Raw genomic sequence first — 15,705 nt, 5'->3', positions numbered from 1 at the left:
TTGAACATGTCTTTGATTGACCAGGAGTGTGGCCACTTTGGTTCATAGTAGAATGTGAATCAACAATTAAACACCTAATTAATTAAGAAGTAAAAAAGAATAAGTCAATAAAAACGTTAAATTTGAAGTCCAATGAAAGCAACGAAATTTATTTTGAATTTCTTCAAAACATTAATAGGTGAAATGAACGTTTGTTTTTAAAGATTTGCTTCATCAAATCATATATGTTTGCAGTAGGTTGGTTTGTATCTAAAACTATATATGTTGGATACAATCGATAAACTAGATGGAAGCATTAAGTTGTACATGAAATCGTATTTAGTCATCAAATGAAACAAACCTTGCAAACCAAATCCACCACAAAAAAGCTTGTTGAAATAATTTCCTCTTAAATGTTTAACCAGTTATTAATTGTTTTGACTACAAAACTTCATTGTGCCTGTGTTTGCAATTTCCAAACTTTCATTTCAGTTTTATTTAATGGTTCCCATGATTTGTGCTAATTTATTTATTTAACAAAACCCAGCTGGTTTGAAAGTTAAATTGTGTACCAAGCTAGTTTCTGTAAATTGCTTTCTGTAAAAAAAACAATGTTCTAAACTTCGTAATACTTCCTATCACAATTTAATTAGGAGATACATATGCTACTCTCAACTAGTCAATTCAAACGTGAAAAGGAAACATGCACCTTTGGTGACCTTATAAACAACACACACACACAATATCAATTGCATCCGATTATATTGTTCTACAGTCACAGAAACAAAAACACTTTGACAAGGTATTTTTTCTGACAACAATAACGCAGTAAATATGGCATGTACCGTAATGACTAGTGTTAAAACCTCTAGCAAATTAAATAAGGAACGAATTTTAGAATAAATCGCTGCCTAGTTTGTTGTTTTGGGGACAATTTTAATTGTTTTTATGTCGACGTAAAAAAAGGCGTTTCATTGGACGTTTCATCTACAGACCAATTTGTTCAGATTTTAGATCTTGGGCAATTTTGCCACATACTAGGTAACCAGTTCCGATAATTACAGCAGCCAGAAGAACAAATATCACAGGTTGGAAGATGCTATACTCTGCTTCATTTACTTCATCTCTGTCTCCTGGAGTGTCTGCGAAAAAAAATAATGTTTAACTTACATAAACATAAATGCGTGCGAAAGCATTTGTTACATGAACTAGGGCTTAACACTTCGTGCAGACTAAAAGTAATACTACTCTTATATAAACATCAAAGTAGGCCAAGCTTGCAAGAGACTTTATGCCGAATCAAGCTGATTCTCAATGCATTTCAGTGCGACCAGAAGTCGTAGATTAAACAACCAGTTAATGATGGGATTCGATCCCATCGCATACCATTATTCTGTACTAAGTATTTCGTTTTTATAAAACTCAATGTCGAGAATGTTTCCTATATAAAACTTCAAAAAAGCGATGCATAAGTTAGCCAGGATGGCCGAGTGGTTTAGTGCAACCGACTTGTGTTCATTGTGGGTTCTAATAACTGTTAGTTAACGCATTCAGGCGTTGCCCGCCCATCGAGGATGAAATTAAAACATACAAACAAATTCACTGTCATAGAAACAGGAGAAATATTTGATAATAGAGGACTAATATAACTGAACTAAATAGGTCCCCAATGGTTTTAGTTGATAAATACAATAATTTGATGAGTTGAAACATAGGCAACTGCAGTATTTTGTCCTGAACTAATTTAATATGTAAGAAAGAAAAGTTGAATTATTGTGTTGGTACCTTGCACAAGCAAATACTTGGTAGTTTGTAAGATGTGAACTGGCCCTGCAGAAAGTCTTTGGCTGCGTCCATTGTTGTCAACAGATCGTCTTCTTTTCCCACCACACATCTGCAAATAAGATTAATATTGATATGTTTTTCATGAATTTAAATATGTTTAGGAATAAATCAAAACGTTAAATAGCTCCAGAAAAAAACTCAGACAAATCGTGTTTTTCTTTGATTATTTCAACGAAAGCAAACATGTTGACAAATAAAGGTAATAAAATATAATCCATGCTAATTTCAATGGTGCAAGCAGCTCGACGGCGGGCGGTGGACTTATTGTGAGCATAACACAACAAACAAACTCAACTCACCCGCCCAGGGCATTGTCCAGTTGAGTTTTGACAGACGGTCACATCGCAGTGGAAGTAGATAAATTGTTCTGCGTCGGTAAAATTTGTCCACACAAAGCTCATCAGCTTGAATGTTACAAAGTTGGAATGGTAATTTCGCATCAACATTTTCGCGCCGGCAACCTCGCCTCCACTGGGTGGCGCAACGCACCTAATAATTTTGAGACAAGGTTACGCATTGTAAAACACTAAAAGCAAGACCACACACTGCAAATCTAATACAAGTAATGCTTACCCGCTTACTACAACCGGGTAGTTCGGCAAACCACTGGAGTTTTCAACGCGTGTCGCCCAACATTCTTCGAGCTGTGCACAAAACTTCACTAAATTAAATGTACAAACTTTATAGCACCCGAAGCTGTTTGAATTTAAAGTGTTTTAAATTTTTTACTAATAAGTTATACACAAGGTAATGCAACGAGTGTAAGTTAGATTTTCTATTAAGCAAGAACTACAATTTATCAACCTTTGTTGCCTCAGTGCATTTGTTTTTACCTGGAGAATGAAGTCATCGTGGCTTGGAGAAATCTCATCAAGTTTGACTTCAGCGAAAATGTAGTTGGGTACAGAGACTTCCCCGGGCAAGCTTTCGTTGAAATGTTCGTTGGTAAAGAGATTTAGAGCGACATCAAAGTTTCCTGTATTCTCAGCAGAAATTTCAATGGATCTGTAACAAGCTTCTATGTTTAAGAAATAAATGGACACGTTCCTGAGGAACTAAAACCTATATCTGTCATTTGCTGTTTTTGACTTGAACGTTTATTTTCCGAGTTGTTTGACTAGCACTAATAAAAATTCTCAAGAACCTGTCAGAGAAATACGCAGTCTATTTGCCATATTTGGCATGTGCTTACACATGTAGTGACATGTGTCATGTTTTTAGTTTGCATGTTGCCTGCTTTGTAGCATATGGAATGTTGCATGTGCTCTTGCATTACATGTCACGTATTATGTTTATATTTTAGATACTGCGCTTTGTTGGCATGTGGCATGTGCCATAGATATTTTCTTACCCGGATTGAGGATGGACGTTGGAGGACGAGATAAGAAGTTCCGAGTCAAATAGACAAGTCACATTAAGCTTGTTTTGAACGTCGCGTTGAATCACAGCAGAGGTTGGAGCTAGGTATCTCCAGATGAGGAAAGACACCGACACCTTCCCGTTCTCATTCTGTTAATAAATCAACAAAAATATTTTTGAAGGGAGGCAATAAAGTTGAGAGCAATGACAAAGCACCAAAACTTAATCGCATTTACTATGGACAAAATGAATACGTGCTGATACATAGTGATTCCTGTCTGTATAATTTTAATGAATGTTGCATTTTTGTAAGCAGTGGCCTGATGAAGAAAACTGAAATGATGTAAAAAGCGTTTTACCACACAGTAGCGTTTTACCATATATGTGCCGTCCCATTGGTCAATGTCAAACACAAACACCGGGTCTGGCCCTGTGACCTTGCAGTTGTCATTAAGTTGAGAAAGGGGGGATTTCCCTGTCCAATGCGATGTAAAGTGAGTCACCGAGTTCGTAATTTAATGTGTTCTGTTCATCAGCTGTCACTCTGTGAAAATTGAACAGTAGAGTTTTTGGAGAGCAACAGATTAACACGTTTTAACTTCAAATAAAGTGTCTACTACATGAATAAAAAAAAATTTAGCAGTTAATTTATTTGTGTTCTTGGGTTGCGTTAAAATTTGGTTGTCGTTCTTTAGTCGCTTGGTGAGAGAACACATAACTAACTGGACAACGTTAAAACGTTATCATCCGCAGAATGGTGGATATAACTGGTATTATGTAGCGGTGACTTTTCTATAGAATTAATATGTATGCGTTTTTTTTATGTGCAACTTAACTGGATTATTTTTCACTTCTTCCTTTTTATACCATTAAAACCTATGTTTCAATTTTACAAACGAATGTTTTGTGCACTGTGTAAAACACAATACCAAAATACATTTTTTTTAAATCACGTAATCCTTATACATAAATGTTAACCTAAACAAACAAAACGAAGAAGAACTTACGGGATGGTCAAACCTTCGGTCTGGCACACGCTCATTGATTGTTCCGTTCCTACAAAAAATATTACATTACCTTTAGTTAGCTTACACCTTCGAAGCAAAGAACAAGTACTCTACAGCATTGGATTGATAAAACTTTGCTACAGCACATTTTCACCAAGCTGGATCGACATGATCGCTGACAAAGATAAGAGTGAGATTTTTCGTAGTTACTGTATGATTCAATCCCCCATCATAAGTCCCAGTCAACCTTTCTACATTTCCTTGGTCGTCTTGAAACTGAAAATAATTTCACACCAGTGATCATGTATAAAAATTCTGGTTTAAATCGGGGGTGCACAAGGCGAAAAAAAGTTATGCACTCCTGATTTAAATGAAAGTTTTATGTCGAGCAGGCTTTGCGAATTGGGTTCGGATTTTGTTTTAATAAAATATGCTTGCTTCGGACCTGACTTTAATTTCATCCACCTTGTGTATCTTATATTATATTGTAAAATTAAGCTCTTAAAGACAAACTGAGACTTGAATAAAGCCTGGTTGGGTCTGTTTTGGTTCCAAATTTGGAATTTTAAAATAAATAAATTACTTACGTATAAAAAGTCAAAGTTATTCTCGATAGCAAAAGTAGAGAATTGAAACACCAAGGACGTGCTTCTTTCCAAATGAAATCTCCAAACACAACCGATCAAAACTGGATAGTCACTCGGAAAGTTCGGAGACTTCAAGTTATAAACTGGGCCAGTAGCATCTTCCCCGCACAAAGCAGCTAACATACATAAAAAACATCAATGTATAACTCCATGGGAGCTGTCGTGCTTCACTAAAAATGCACAAAAAACGTTAGTTGTTTGTTAGTTCAACTACACACAGTATAGCCGATGAAAGCAACTTTGGATCCTAAGCAGTTACTTAACCATACGTGTTTAAATTGTTACTCTTAAAACATGCGACTGCTTTAGCCTGGCGCCACGAACCTCTACCCTTAATGTTTTGAAAGAGTATGATCTGCCTGCAGCTTACTCATCACAAAAGAACACAAGATAACCTTATCCTCCTGACTCCAAATTTTTGAACTGAGAGGATGGCCAAGTTCAAGAATTGACTTTTTTAGTTTCACAGAATTGAACCTTTTTGCAGAACGTGTTAAATTCGACTTACCGGCGTGCATAGCACATTTTGGAATTTCCGTTGTGAGGTTTGTGACACAAGATATGTAAGCAGACGAGCTTTCAACAAAAACCGGAAAAGATAAGCCTCCACCTTCCAACGTTCCAGCCAATGTACCTTGGTCGTCGGATCCCTCGTAAATCTAATTGAAACAGAATGAGTTTGATGTTTAAAATTTACAAATTAGTGGCAATCAGACTAGTTCGGACTTGTTACCGACCCCGAACGTTTGAACGCTGAAAGCCAAACCCGAACTATTTTGAGAGAAAGCCCGTCAGGTTAAACGAATTGAAAAAAATTCGCGGTTTTGTCAAGCCGGCTATGTGAAACAAGTCAGAAATCGAGTTAAAATAATTAAAAAGATAGTCATTGTGGTTTGTTGCTCAATTTCAATCGAGGTTAATATCGACAAATAAACTGCTAGCTATACGATGCAGCCATCTCGACAGCGGACTCAGTGTGTTCGTACCGCTCTAAAGGTTAAATGGAAAAACACCAACAAAATTTTGTGTATACTGAAGTCTAAGTCTATACTCATTTTACCTTACAAAAGTTGTCTACAGCTAGCTCCCCATTTCGAAGAGAAGCAATCAATCTTGTGGCACCGTGTTGGTGGATAAAACGTCGAGTCCACGTGGCACATTGAGGTGAAATGTTTGTTTCAAACCGACTTGCGGTTATATTGTGGTGACACTGACTGTCCGACACTTAACATAAAATTCACCATTAGAAATAACGTCATTTTAACAATCGAGCATTCCTAAACAATTCTGACACCAATAAGCTGCTACATAGCGAGTTCGGCATAGCTGCAGCGCGTTTTCTTTTTATCCTCGTCCGCTTTGTCGCGGTTTACGACATTACAACTTTGCATCGATATTCCAGGCCCGGTTGTTTCATTTAAACAGTTTACTGGTACAATGTTTTACACCGGGCCCAAATAAAATGGTTTTGTCAAGTATTTGTTGAATTCAATCGTTCGAAAAGATTCTGCAGCGACTAAATAATCTGTTTTTTGATTTTGTTTTTGATGACGGAAACCAGGTTTTAAAGCTCCTCTGCAAACAACTTAAAACTCTTCGTACAAATGCAATAGTTAAACTTACGACAATTTAGGTTTCATTTTAGAAATTATACAGTAAAATATCATCTGAGTTTGTAAGTTTTATATTCTACCATTAGTTTCTAATTGATATGTCTTATTACTGTTGTTATATGCCAAATCCTGCTTACCGTGATGTAACAAACTCATCGAACAGACGAAAAGAGCAACCTTTACCAGCCGAATTGACATTTTGATCGTTTAGTTGGACAAACAACAACTGCTATCATACAATCAACTATACCTGGTAAGCTAAAATACAAACCAATTATTAAAAGTACTAATTTAATGCTACCAATACAACTTGCAACTGTATTTGCACTTAAACATAGCATATTCTTACTACATAATTGTATATAAGTATATTTTTGCCAGTATTTTTGACTTTTTATTTCTTTAAACTTTTTGAAGCTTGTTAATTTAAGTGTGGCTACAACTTTGTCTTAGTCATTTTAGCAATCTCAGTATTATAATGCTATTCTCAGCTGCAACACTTCGTATGCGCCAAGCGGGTTTCCTTTTCTACATTATAACACACTGTGTCCTTATTAAACTCACAGTCGTAAACATCGCAAGCCCTGTAGCACAACACAGGTGATTTAAACCGCATTAATACAGTCTCGTCCCGAATCGGGTGCCTATGACTATACATTTATTTCTGTTTAACCCGTTTTATACAACTTGCCTGAGTCGTCAGCGATCTTTTAGAAACTTAACACATCTGTAACGATTTTATATTTATTTTAAACAATACATTGGCTCCGAAATAAGAAAGTATGCCTAAAATTTACAGATGCATTCAATCGCAAATAGATAGCGGTGTGGGTCGAAACCAGTTCGAAAACTACTTTGATGTCAGCGGCAGACCGTGTACAATCTATCGATAAAGTCTCAACAGTGAAGCAAGATCCCAATCATAATGCAAATGACTGACAATGGTGCATTTTTGCACATGTACTGTTACATATACATATAGGCTTGTCTGCTTGTACATAAAATTTTATTTTGACGTCTAGCTGGTTTTGCTGAGTCAAGTGTTATAAATATCTAAATCGTTCCTGCAATACCAGATTCATAGTGCTGCCTTTCAGCTAAAATGCTTCGTATGCTTCAGGTTTCCTCATATACATCACAACACACTGCGTCCTACTTAGAGATTAGAGATTATCAAACCATCGCAAACCCCGTAACACAATGCAGATGTTTCAAACCGGATTAATACAGCTTCCATAACGATGCCGCTCTATTCAAATGGGTTTCACAAAACATACAGAACTGTAGCGTGTCGGCAGCTTATTAGAAATATGATTCATCTTCTGAGAACCCGTCTCCGTGTACAACCTACAGAACAAAGCAGCGTAAATATGCCACAATAAGCGACAAAGGGTTTCCTCTTCATCTCAACGAGGGAAAAAGGCAATGCTGTCAGCTTGTGTATGTGTACAACGGTGTACAAAGGTCGAAAATGTCCCAAATGCAGAAACAAAGCATATTTTTTGTGAAATGTGTGCACTGCTGATTGTTAACCTATTTTTAACCGTTAGGGGTTTACTTATGTGAGTTGTGCCAACGTTTTGTTTCGTATAAATTCGTACAACCTGTTTGATATGACTTCAAAATTTTTAAAGTCAAAAAGGTATTGAAGTCGTTTCCTAACAGTTGCAACCCCCCGTTTTTTAAACTGTATTGGTTTAAGATATGCAGGAACAGAAATTGTCCTGCACCACGGCTCATTATAGATAATTGCGTAGACATGTGTTTATCTGCCATAACAACTAAATTTGTAAATGTTTGAAAACTAGGACGCACGCCAGTTACACCCTAAGGTATGAGTTCTAAACCTATCTTTACTTCTTTCCTTGGGAAAGAAACTTGTGCCTATTGCTCTTAACCAGAATCTAATTAGTTGAATTTAATAAAAGTGTCGAAAAAATCAAACAAAAGCAAGATTCAACAGACTTTTAGCAACTAAACATACAGCTCGAAGAATGCCTTATTCTAAAATTAAGGTAGGCATCGAGAATAAAGTATAATAAACAAAGTTGAAATGTGCATTTAGTTTTCTTCCAAAATCTCAAGCAAACAATTCTGAAGTACATACACTCATTACTAGGATCAGCCCAGGTGCATCGATGCAGATTAATGATCACAGCACACTCATATATAAATCATAGTACGCCAGACCTATTGAACCGAATCAGCAATTGAGCTCAGTTGATAGAGTGCAAGTCCCGAAAAGGCACCTGTCGTGAATTCAAATACCACCGCAGGCTTGTTTTTCAAGACTACTTCTCTCATGAGTAGGAATGCTCGGAAGAATGGCTAAATCGGTATGACACTTTCAATATGCCTTCCTATGACTCATGCAAACGTTAAATTAAACTTCCATACAATCCGTTTCTTTTCAGAATTAAGCCCAACCACTTCCAATTAGTCAGAAAAGTGTGACATGACGCACCCAGTGCAAGTTAATGTGCTGTTATATGAATGCTAAAGATCTGTGTAACTTTGTTAAAACAAAAGGTTTTGTTAAATTGTGCAATTTTATATTTGCACATTTATTATGTTGTAAAGCAGAGGCGTGCAACATACGGCCCGCGGGCCAGTGTCCGGGGAGGCGACACCTATTTTTGTGGCCCGAGCAGACTTAAAAGTACTCTATTAATTATGAATATTTTTTACTGTTAAAGCATGGATTGTTGCTATTTGTACACCATCACTGGTATTTTTGACTTTACACGTCACATGGTGGTAAGGTTTTATCCACTGTGACGACATATTCCCGTTGTTGCATCATAGTGTGCATTATGAAAGAACTGCTTTTCTAGCAAAGATTCAGTAACATGATTTATAAGTGCAGCAAATATATTGAGATTTATTCTACGAAAAGGTTAGCATATATCCCATTGATCCAGGAGTACTCAAAGAGTAACTTGATTGTGTGTGCTTTGTCATTAAATAAACTGTTTAAAAAATGCATGTGTTGCTTTATTGTCTGGCCCGCAGCATTTTTTAACTGTAAGTTGTGGCCCACTGCGATAAACAGTTGCACGCCCCTGTTGTAAAGGATGGTTCGCATGGCGATTGTATGATTTGAACTATTTGGTTTGGATGGAAATTCATTTATTTTGTTAGGGTCATTTATGATGCATTCTAGTGAGAAGTGTAATTTCAGTTCGAGTTAGTAGCTGGTGTAAATCATTTCAGTAAATACAAGTATCATAATGCAACCTCTCAGCTAAAACGCTTCAGGTTTTCTTATATACACCAGTACACACTGCGTTTTATTAGACTTACAGTCGTAAACACCGCAAAACCCGTGAAACAACGCAGGTGATTTAAACCGGATCAATACAATTTTGACGCCTATGCGGTAACGATGTCGCTCTTTTTAACTGGGTTTAACGCTTAATACATAACTCACGTGGTTCGACTAAGTATATTTAGTAACCTGTGTTTAATTATTTCGTTACACTTCTGACCGCTTTGTTTTTTTGCGGAAATTTAAAAATGAAGCTTCTACTAGAATCCACCAAATTCATTCGGTAAAAAACATTATTTTTCAGCTTAACTGTACTTCTTTACATATACTACCTCCGAATTAATGCCATATCACATACAAAACTTAGTATGTCTCAATTACATAGTTACTACCCACATCAAAAAAACGACCAGAACGACGAGAAGGTTAAAGTATTTCTACTATCTTCTGTAATATGTGATCTTGTGAGTGTATGAGCAAAATTTAGATAGACAAACAAGTTTTCAATGACAAGAAGTGGTTCTTTGCTTCATTTTCAAGTAACAAACAGGGACGATTGTTAAGGCACTATGATTATATTGTTTTAGTCTTGTTTGTGACGCAATAAATTGATTTGACGAAACTAAACTAAATTTATTCTTTATTTTGCTGTGGGAATGCATTCAAAAGAAATCAATAAACTTTCAGTTTGGTAACTGGACAAATTTATTTTGCCAAGGTATTTTAAATTTCATGAATATATTTAGCTTGGACAGTGAGTGCTCGAAAAAATTGCGTAGGGACAATTATCACAAAAAATTAAAAAAGTTTGAGAAGCGCTGGTGTATGTGAAACCTTGTGAAGCACATTTGTGAAAACTTGTTATTTTTTACTTCAATGGACCTAAAGTTATTGAATTGATTCTGTTTCTCCCTGCTGTACGTTTGGTGTGCAGCCAAAGAACCACTGTACGGTGCTGCACAATACATACAGACCTGACGTGTCTACTACTTATTAGAAATACGATACATCTTCTGTGAATGTAGAACCCTACAGAATAAAGCGATGACGACATGTTGCAAGGCATACATCACGCTTCGATGCGCATAAGCAAACACGCTAGTGAAGTCGCTACAATCTTTAATTAGTACTGATACATAAGTTGAATAAAGTGACTAAACGTCGCTATTAAAACAAATTAGAACTTGCCCTTGAAATAAGTATTTAAATTTTAGCTCAACCTGTCATTGACCTGTTGTTCCCGATTCTTGGACTCCAATTCCATGCACATTGTCTTGTTGCTTATCACATGCCATTCGCAGTATGTGGGTTTTACTCTGCCCAATAAAAAACATCAAATAGAATCGTACTTATGTTCGTCTGGAAAAATACATGACGCACAAAGACATTTAATGCAGGGCATTGTAAAGGTTTTGTGCGTCCGGCGGAGTACTTTTTGCTAGTTACGTGCACAAGACTCCTTCTTAGTGACAGCTGGAAATAAGTGCAACGTTTTCACAAGATTGAAACAGAATAAACGCAACAGTCTTGCACAAATTAATTAAAACAGAATTGCCATAGTTTTTATAGTAACAAACATGGCTCTGTAGTCGGCTTATTACAAATTTAAACAACGACATGTTTGAAATGGTGCTATGGTAACATAGGTGAAATGGTGCTATGGTACCAATGGTGCTGTGGTACCACTGAGTCTATTCGATTTTATTTTACATACAGTCTTAATCCGATAATTAAAAGCCTTATCTTTAACAAGCTATACTTTAGCAACAAAATATAATATGCTAATGATTAATAAAACAGGATACCAGTAACTACAGACAGTGCTCATAGTTTTTAACTTAAGGAGCCATTGAGCGTGGAACAAATAGTAAACCACATACAATATACCAAACACGCCACAATAAACAAATTTACTCCAAAAGCCCAGATAAGCCCGACAAGGATGGTTTTATTTGAATAATCAAAGTTAAATAAAAGCGAAAAATCCCGAGTAGATTCGACCAGTCAAAACATTCAGCGCGTCCCAACACTTTATACCGTGCGTGTGTAGACGTTATTTGATCGTTAATGCAAAAGCTGTTGTTTGTAGTTGTGCCAAAGCAATTTCTTGATGCTGGACAATGTTTAGATTGACAATTGTTAGGCAGTGGAACGAGTTGGAACACTATAAAGCACTTAAAAGGTAATATATTTACCATCTTCCAAACCAGAGATTCGGGACACAAATCAGGACCGGGCCAGGCTGATACTTTTTAAATGTCCTTGCATTAAGAAACGCTTCCCCGAGCATGTATGTGCGCCTGTTCAACACATGAGCCATATGTCCGTTATTTTTTTTGTTACCACAATTTGTCTAATCGTCAATTTTAACTTTTCAAAAAAAATGTAGAAACGCAAACTAAATCAAGCAAAATCTACAAACAACCCTTAAACTCCAAAGCTCTTACACCAATTGTTTCATACATTGTAAGCAAAAAAACGAATTGACGCACAGCGCTAAAAAACACACAATCGGACTACGGCATTTAACACCTCAACGACTTTAAACGATTAATACCGAGGGTTTAAACACAAAGCTTTTAGTTTTGTTTTTGTGCCTAAACTTTTGTCCTGATTGCTATCTTTCGTAGCGAGTGTTGTGCACAATTGCTAATATATTTTATCATCCAGGGGTCTCGAACTCAGACCTCGTTGAGTGCCACAAAAATGGTAAGCCGCACTATTAAACATTTGTTACAAGATAACATGACACCAAAAGTATCGCATAGTTATGGTGTAGCATAAAGAATAATCCAGCTCTGCGTCAGTGTGTGAAGATGGCTTACATGGACTTAACTATGGAAAAATATGACCCAGCAATCGCAATTATTGATTCTACTGCAGACAGGATAAACCGTTTCCATCATCTTATAAGGACGTTGCACTGATTTTTAGCTTTCACTAATAAGGAGTCAATTCGTTGGTCGTACATCGTATTGTTATTGGGTAAAACACGTAATTAGCAAAAGCACTTCGCGGGGCCGCATAAAAATCTTCTCCTAAATGCAATTCTATTTAAAAATCTAGTGACAACGCTGACGGTTTAGGCTATTAGACGAAAGGTGAGGTTCGTAATTTACAGAAAAAGGTTCTACTCAAACGACAACTGATAAAGGTTCTGTACAAATATAATGAAGAGTAGCAGCACAAAAAAGAACGGGAAACATGACACCCAAGAAGATGTCCTGCAGCAATTACAAAACTTTTTATAAAAAAGAAAAAAAAAATGAAAATTGCATTCTCTTGCTTTGAATGTTTTCTCTCTGGTTTTCGATGACGATTCATGTCATGCACTTTAAAATGCATTAATTTTTTCAGACTGATGATGGATATTTGTAAACATCGAAATGACATTCAAAAGAAATAATCATTACAACAAAATTTACATGTGACTGGGTTTTTGGCAAAGTTAAACATCAGCTCTTTGCAATGTAGTTTTATGAGATAAAAAAAAAACACTGTGATTTGTTTAAGGCTATGAAAATGTTTTTCAATGCATTAAAAGTTTCAGTTGTTAGGAGGCTAGTTTCGTTCTGTTTGCTGCTGGTTGAACGGGTTTCGACCGTCATCGCCATCCATCTGTGCTGGTTCTTCTGCTGCGGGTCCATTAGGATCGAAATTGTTAAATGCGAATAGGCCTGAAAATATGAACACCAAATGACCAAATCTGCATAGTATTTTTTACTATTTTCAACCTTGATTTTGATTGGGTTGGTTTAAGTTGCGTTGATCTTCTTCGCACATTGCTTTGCTTGAAATCTAATCCAGCAAATGCTTATGTTAGGCGAATGTGGTATACACAACGTAAAATATTTCCCCTTTTCGTTGTTTACATAAAATACAAATGCTAATTATCTACTGGTCGGCGTTATGTGTAAGTAATAATGGTACTTATTAAAAATACATCCTACATATGACTTCTGGTCTTCAAACAACAGCACCTCAAACAACAGGTACCTGCAGGTAACAAGGCCACAATCAGATACATTAATACCTTGCTTCGGTCAAAATAAAGTATCAAACATATACTGTTAACTAAGGCATATTAATGTTAATCTGAAGCTACTAACAACAAAGAATAAAGACCTCTTGATCATCGATAACCAAAAAATAAATAAATTAAAGACTACATTCCTCAAACTTCTTATTCGGACGTTTATCTGCCCAAGAAAGCAAAAAAAAAGCAATTTTTGTGCATATCAGTTGCCCTTACTATAAAAAAAACATCTTTGAAAATGACAAAAAAATGTTGGGCCTCTTGGGACAAAAGCTAGCACATTGATTTTTTCATCTGTTGAGAACATAAATGTTGTTTCGTCTTACCTTTAGTTCGTGAATTTCTTAAGCACAAACCCCATCCAACATACATCTCTGCCATCATCAAAACGAAAAGTGTAACAAGCCAGTCATTTTTACAAATGGTTTGCTTGTTTGACCTTTGCCTTTTCGATGGTATTTCGACTCTGAATGACAATTCTTTCTTTGTATGCATTTGTTTTGCCATGACTGGCTAGAGAAATAATAAAACTTATTGGTTGTTTGTGAATAAAACGTACAATACAAAAATGGAAATTGTCGCCACTTTCTACACAACAAATTTTCATAAACATATTGGTTGTTTTATGCTGTTGGGTCAAACTGTTCAGCCGTTTTGCTCGGTACTAACGATTCCCTTGGTGTTCAACCGACAGAGTTGACACAAACCAGTACAATGCGAGAAAATCGGGTATTTTCAAAGGATTATCTAGATTTACATGTTGTAATTACCAAGCAAACCGCAGTGACAGGGGAATATTTTATGTCCGGAAACAAAAATTAAACACGATACGATTACAAACACTTCATTGACAACTTTAATTTAATAAAGGTAAGACTAGTTGTTATGATGCTGGTTTCGTTCTGGTTGCAACTGGTGGTCCGGGTTTCGACCCTCATCGCCATCCACTTGTGCTGCTGGTTCTTGAGCAGGGGGTCCATTAGGATCGAAATTGTCAAATGCAAATAGACCTAAAATTTATACAATTAATGTGTAACAAAAGTATTCATGCATATCCTCAATTGTCGTGAACTCAATTTTGTACCTTGGTTTTCAGGCGGGTGGTGTAGGTGTTGTTGGTTTTCTCCGTATTTAATCTTCTTTGAAACCTAAAATTGAACATAACGTGCAAAAGCTAAAAATGTTGTCATTTTAAATTTGTTATGTCATATCTCATGCTAATATTGCCATTACCTGTTTATGCTTGGAATTTGCTGTTGGTCTTTTTGATCCCTAAATATTTGAAAAACAAGTCAAGCTGTTAAACAATCAATGTCCAAGGTAAATTTTGCCGTGGGCAACAATATAACTATTTATGTTTTGTATTTTCTCTGCGTAATAATTTGGCAGACAAAATACTGTTGAAGATCTGTAATTTTTTGTTTGCGGAAAACTTAGTTTTCTTTGTTATAGGCTACCCACAAGCTGGTGATGTATTTTGGTGTATGGTTTAGCAAAGTAGAGAGAATCAAGAAATTTCGTTCACAAAATCATCGGTGACACAAAAAACTAGTGCTTTCTGTTACACCAAAACATTATCATTAAAACTGTCTCTTACTCCTTTCTTCGCCCAGCCGTATTCAAAGGACCAACTCGGCTCAATATGGTTTCTCCCAAGGGATTTCTGTAGAATAGCAAAAAACACGATTTTTGTTATTCACATGGTTATAAATTGTCTTTACGTCGTAACAAAATTTGTCTCATCTTTTTGGGGGAAACAGTTTGTTCTATTTGGAATCTCAATACGAGTTAAAAAAACATATGATTGACACAATATTGCCAGACGGAAGATGTTAAAAAAAACTGCACTGTTTTTTTACATTGTGTTTGAAATGGCTCTTTATGTATGTAGTGACTTATTTTCATGTACACGTGTGGATGTAAAAAGTTACAATAGATTTTAATTTCATAA

The 15,705-nt window shown here is 36.1% G+C and overlaps 1 pseudogene across 1 annotated transcript; it reads right to left on the bottom strand.

Moving 5' to 3' along the window:
• Positions 1-906: 906 nt before the first annotated feature.
• On the bottom strand, positions 907-6,694 carry LOC145219257 (CUB and zona pellucida-like domain-containing protein 1; annotated as a pseudogene). The gene is made up of 13 exons (XR_013857909.1): positions 6,588-6,694; positions 5,898-6,061; positions 5,346-5,496; positions 4,778-4,953; positions 4,344-4,466; positions 4,191-4,300; positions 3,561-3,727; positions 3,176-3,333; positions 2,658-2,829; positions 2,398-2,468; positions 2,124-2,313; positions 1,765-1,873; positions 907-1,121 (listed from the first exon to the last, which is right to left on the bottom strand). The product of XR_013857909.1 is annotated as a CUB and zona pellucida-like domain-containing protein 1 (transcript).
• Positions 6,695-15,705: the final 9,011 nt, after the last annotated feature.

This window comes from Phallusia mammillata, chromosome 3, assembly GCF_965637545.1.
Source record: "Phallusia mammillata chromosome 3, kaPhaMamm4.hap1.1, whole genome shotgun sequence".
NCBI classification, from domain to species: Eukaryota; Metazoa; Chordata; class Ascidiacea; order Phlebobranchia; family Ascidiidae; genus Phallusia; species Phallusia mammillata.
This window is presented reverse-complemented; position numbering and strand designations above follow the sequence as displayed.